This window comes from Ahaetulla prasina, chromosome 1 (genome assembly GCF_028640845.1).
Source record: "Ahaetulla prasina isolate Xishuangbanna chromosome 1, ASM2864084v1, whole genome shotgun sequence".
Lineage (NCBI taxonomy): Eukaryota > Metazoa > Chordata > Lepidosauria > Squamata > Colubridae > Ahaetulla > Ahaetulla prasina.
Window position 1 is genome coordinate 120312046 of NC_080539.1, and position 6000 is coordinate 120318045.

Below are 6000 nucleotides of genomic sequence, written 5' to 3' on the forward strand. Positions count from 1 at the left end.
AGCATACCTTCCTCTACCTTTTTCCCCACAAAAATAACCTTGTGAGGTGAATTGGGCTGAGGAGAAAAACTGACCCAAAATCACCCAACTTTTATGGCTAAGGTGGAAGTAGGAGAGGGAGGGAGGGAGAGAGAGAGAGAGAGAAAGAAAGAAAGAAATGAAGATACAAGATTAATTCTGATGGTCTCTATGATATTGCCAAATTATTGGATTTCTGAGCAAGAATAAATATTTTTAGCATGCAGTGTATTTCCTTCTCCAGTTATATTGTTCTAGAAGTTGCTTTTTAAAAAAGTATCATTCCATTGTTATATTCCTATCAAGGCAGTAACCCCTCCCAGCTCCGTTATATTTATTATACCATAATTGCTTTCTCTATTAAGAGTTGTTATATATCCAATATTCTGAGGATATGTATATAGAAAACAAAAGCTATAAACTTTATGAGCCAATTTTTTTTGTGATTTCTCATATAGTGGTTTAATAGTCCCATTATAGCAAGATTTCCACATCCTTCCACTATGGGTGAGACTTTAGCTCATAACCTAAAGCAATCTTCTTGGCTTCATTGATTGCCTCCCATCAGAATTCCCCATTTACAATAAAGAAAGGTATTCCAAATAGTTAGCAGGAATAATTGTACCTACCTGCCTTTCTTTCTGGGGATGGGTTATTCCTGAATTACCTTGGCTTCCCAGAGTAAAATAGTCATGTGACCCACAGACTGACTCAAATAAGCTAACTGATTTAGGCCAATTTCTTGAGTTTAGATTTCTTGATGAACCAGGACATCCCGCTTCTAGGGATACCAATTTATCTGAGCATGGTTTTAGCAAGAAACATTCTTTGTATCCCAGCCTTGTCTCATATCAGTGGTAGACACTGATGAAAATGGGGCAATTAATATCCCCCCAACACCCAAAGCAAGAAATAGATCAGGGTATTATGAAACAAATATGTAAAGCAAGTTATATTATGTAGCTTCAACAATTTAATACTTTCTCTCATACTGTTCTACAGCTCATTCAAAAATTATTATACAGAACTCTTGAGTTTTCCTACAAGGACTACTACTTTGAAACACATTTTGTATGTAATACATGTGCATGAATACACATGAGAGAAAGAGTGCAAATAACATAAACAAATACTTACATTTTGGACAACAGAAGATGTAATTTTTAATTTCCAGAAATCTACTGTTCCCATGCATACATCTCACTCAGCTTTTTGTTATTTATTTTTTCTTAGTGTTTCTTAACAATCCATCAAATGGTAACTTGCATGTGTGGGTGAGCCATCACAATTAAATAACACATCACCTCAGAAACATTTTTCATTGATGCAAACTCCTCACTGTGAATACTCATCATCATTTGATAGCAAAGATCAACGACTTTTAGTTATAACAATGTGTTTCACTAAGAATTTGCTATGGTATTATATTGAAAATTAATTTTAAAATGTCATCACATATTTGATTTCAAATAATTGATTACAATCATGACGTTGTGTATGCATCAATAGTTTTCCATGTGGGATTTTTAACTGTTAGGCAAATTAGGGACCTGAAAATCTTACAATCTCAGCTTCCTTAAACTTTCTGCCAATTTGTAGTTGAGACTGTTTTTTTTTTAAGTTTAGTATCCTTGAATTGATACAATCTAACAAGAACTAGATAATCCAGCAATTATTATTTTATTATTATTATTATTATTTGAATTTATATCCTGCAATTATTCAAAAATCACTTCCACATACTGGAACTTTGAAAGACTGTCTGGAATTGTATGAGAAAAGGAAACAGAGATTGCAAGAGCAAGAAGCAGCAAAATTAAACACATTTTCTTCTATTTTGAATTAATTTTCATTTCTCCCTGGTCATCATGATCTAGCAATAATTTCCTGCTTAACATTGACTGGATAGTAAAAAAAGAAAGAAAGAAAGAAAGAAAGAAAGAAAGAAAGAAAGAAAGAAAGAAAGAAAGAAAGAAAGAAAGAAAGAAAAAAAAGAAAAAAAAGGAAACCCCTTCAAGAGCCTTGGGCTTTCCTGATGCTCCAGGAATTAAGAGAGATCATCATGGACAGGAGAAAATTCATCCTTACTAGGTAAAAGCAACCTTCTTGTTTAAAAAGATGGGGGGTGAGATAGAAGAACTGAAGAGTCAGCCTAAAAAAGGCAAACGTCCACGGCAAATGAGGTTTTAATTCCTTTCTTTGTTTGGTTGAAAAAGTCATCTAAAATGTTTCTGCTTGATTTATAAATTGTCCTTCTCATGTCACAAGGAATTGTCATGTATTAGTACAGAATAGGAATAGACTGATGAGCCTGTAAATTATACTTGTACGGTCTGAAATGTACTGCTTTTGTAAGAGAGCATTGTGCTATGTATGTGTTTGTGTTCTGCAGTAGTCCTCTATTACTTGCAGTATCTTTCATGATGCAGGTTTCTTTAAGAAGCCACGCATTCTACAATAGTATATGCTGATCTGACTTAAAGATGTCAGACTAATCTCTTCATTAAACAATGTCTCACTTTCATATATAAAGATTTGCCCACATAATATTGAGAGAAAAATGCAAGGAAAGGAAGCTGTTCTTAACTACATAGTTTCTTACAAATGGTTTTAAAAAAGCCATTCTTGTGTTTCAGTTCCTGACATGTTTAGCATCATGTTCCTTTAGCTTTTTTTCCAATGAACCTGGAATATTACTTTGAAACACATTTTGTATGTAATACATGTGCATGAATACACATGAGAGAAAGAGTGCAAATAACATAAACAAATACTTACATTTTGGACAACAGAAGATGTAATTTCTAATTTCCAGAAATCTACTGTTCCCATGCATACATCTCACTCAGCTTTTTGTTATTTATTTTTTCTTAGTGTTTCTTAACAATCCATCAAATGGTAACTTGCATGTGTGGGTGAGCCATCACAATTAAATAACACATCACCTCAGAAACATTTTTCATTGATGCAAACTCCTCACTGTGAATACTCATCATCATTTGATAGCAAAGATCAACGACTTTTAGTTATAACAATGTGTTTCTCTAAGAATTTGCTATGGTATTATATTGAAAATTAATTTTAAAATGTCATCACATATTTGATTTCAAATAATTGATTACAATCATGACATTGTGTATGCATCAATAGTTTTCCATGTGGGATTTTTAACTGTTAGGCAAATTAGGGACCTGAAAATCTTACAATCTCAGCTTCCTTAGACTTTCTGCCAATTTGTAGTTGAGACTGTTTTTTTTTAAGTTTAGTATCCTTGAATTGATACAATCTAACAAGAACTAGATAATCCAGCAATTAGCAGAAGGTCATTTTTGCCGCGGTCTTTTTTTTTTGTCCCCACCCCACCCCTCCACCCCCAATTATTCAAAAATCACTTCCACATACTGGAACTTTGAAAGACTGTCTGGAATTGTATGAGAAAAGGAAACAGAGATTGCAAGAGCAAGAAGCAGCAAAATTAAACACATTTTCTTCTATTTTGAATTAATTTTCATTTCTCCCTGGTCATCATGATCTAGCAATAATTTCCTGCTTAACATTGACTGGATAGTAAAAAAAGAAAGAAAGAAAAAAGAAAGAAAGAAAGAAAGAAAGAAAGAAAGAGAAAGAAAGAAAGAAAGAAAAGAAGGAAACCCCTTCAAGAGCCTTGGGCTTTCCTGATGCTCCAGGAATTAAGAGAGATCATCATGGACAGGAGAAAATTCATCCTTACTAGGTAAAAGCAACCTTCTTGTTTAAAAAGATGGGGGGTGAGATAGAAGAACTGAAGAGTCAGCCTAAAAAAGGCAAACGTCCACGGCAAATGAGGTTTTAATTCCTTTCTTTGTTTGGTTGAAAAAGTCATCTAAAATGTTTCTGCTTGATTTATAAATTGTCCTTCTCATGTCACAAGGAATTGTCATGTATTAGTACAGAATAGGAATAGACTGATGAGCTTGTAAATTATACTTGTACGGTTTGAAATGTACTGCTTTTGTAAGAGAGCATTGTGCTATGTATGTGTTTGTGTTCTGCAGTAGTCCTCTATTACTTGCAGTATCTTTCATGATGCAGGTTTCTTTAAGAAGCCACGCATTCTACAATAGTATATGCTGATCTGACTTAAAGATGTCAGACTAATCTCCTCATTAAACAATGTCTCATTTTCATATATAAAGATTTGCCCACATAATATTGAGAGAAAAATGCAAGGAAAGGAAGCTGTTCATAGCTGTTCATACATAGTTTCTTACAAATGGTTTAAAAAAAGCCATTCTTGTGTTTCAGTTCCTGACATGTTTAGCATCATGTTCCTTTAGCTTTTTTTCCAATGAACCTGGAATATTATTGGGGTGGGGGTGGGAAATAATGATTTATTATAGTCTTTTTTCAATTACCACAATGTCAGAAGCAGCTGAAGAGGAAACAAAAATGTTTGAAACAAATTCTCTCATATATATATATATAAAACCCACATAAGGCATTTTGTTTGAAATCTATTAGCATATCCATATACTTTTGCATTTCTAGGTAATTCAGAGAGTAAGAGAGCTTCTTGATGGGTGAGTTGGTAGCTATGAAAAAATTGTTCTTCTTTTAAGGTTTTTCCATGTTGCTTTCACTGAACAGATTAAATAAAGATAATTTGTTATTTCCAAGCAAAATGTCTTATTGGCTATAGATAGTTGGCATTGAGGGCTATTTCCCTATATTCATTTTTTTTTTCTACAACCATTGTCCTACAAATATTAACATGCCAATATATTTATGTTCCATATATTTTACAGCACTGACTTACATATAAATTACTTAAATATAAATTAAAATATTTGCTGTTCAACTACCTCCTTATGCCTCCAGATGCTCACACATAATGGTCATGCAGCCTGATACAGTTTATGGCAAGATATAATTACATTGGTAGTTTTTTTAATAAACTTGGCAAAGACCTAGCAATACAGTGTGATAATGAGCAGATGGTAAATATAGATATAGGTAGATATACAGACATTTTAAATCTTCAATAATAGCATTTTTAGAGAATAGAAAATAGGAAATCTCTTTGAATAACAATGCAAGCTTGCCTGAGATTGTTATGAATGGGTCTGTTACTGATTTTGCTTAAAATGATGCTTGATTAACGTTCAAAATTTGATCCCAAAAATGTTAATGCATGATTCCCAAATTTGTAATTCACTATAGTGAATTAATACACAGGCAAGCTTGGGAGTAGTTGAGGGGGGGAAAACTGTGCAGTCTGGATTGAAACAGTTTTCATTAACTGCAACAATGGATGTTATATTGACATACATTACATTAATATTTCTTCCCTTTAAACAATTCCTGAGGACAAGTTGGACTGCAATCATATGGAGAAATATTATTTAATCCTGTATGTATGTTTCTCTCACATACAAACTGTCAAAGGAAACAAATGGCTTACCCTCTGGCTAACTGAACTAACACTGCAGTTATTTACCAGGGGCAATTGTGGGAGGAGAGATTCTCCTCTCACTCTTGATTACTTTTAGTGAAACAGCAACTCATCAGAATCTCCAACATCAAATTTAATTTCACTTTGAGATATTAGGGTCCTAGCAAGCTAGGCAGTGAACTCATGTAGCCTGACTAGGCAGGAGAAGGGGGAGGTACCTTGTTATTTCAAGTATCTACAATGCATCAGGATGTTCTCTGGGAATCAAAATCAGCCTCTGCTGTCTGCTTAAAGCACTCCATTTGCCAATACCATTATTCACTTACTTATTTGGGAGACCAGCAATTATTAAAAAGAGACTATAAACCAAGGGTGAAATCTACTTACCTTCCTTACTGGTTCGAAAGTGCACACGCCCCATGCACACATTTGTTTCGCTCACGCGCGTGCATCACATGCGCACACAGACCTTTACATTTGACACCCGGGCTTCGCCATCGCTATTGGATCGCCGAACCACCGGCCAAGATCGCTACCGGATCACGAGATCC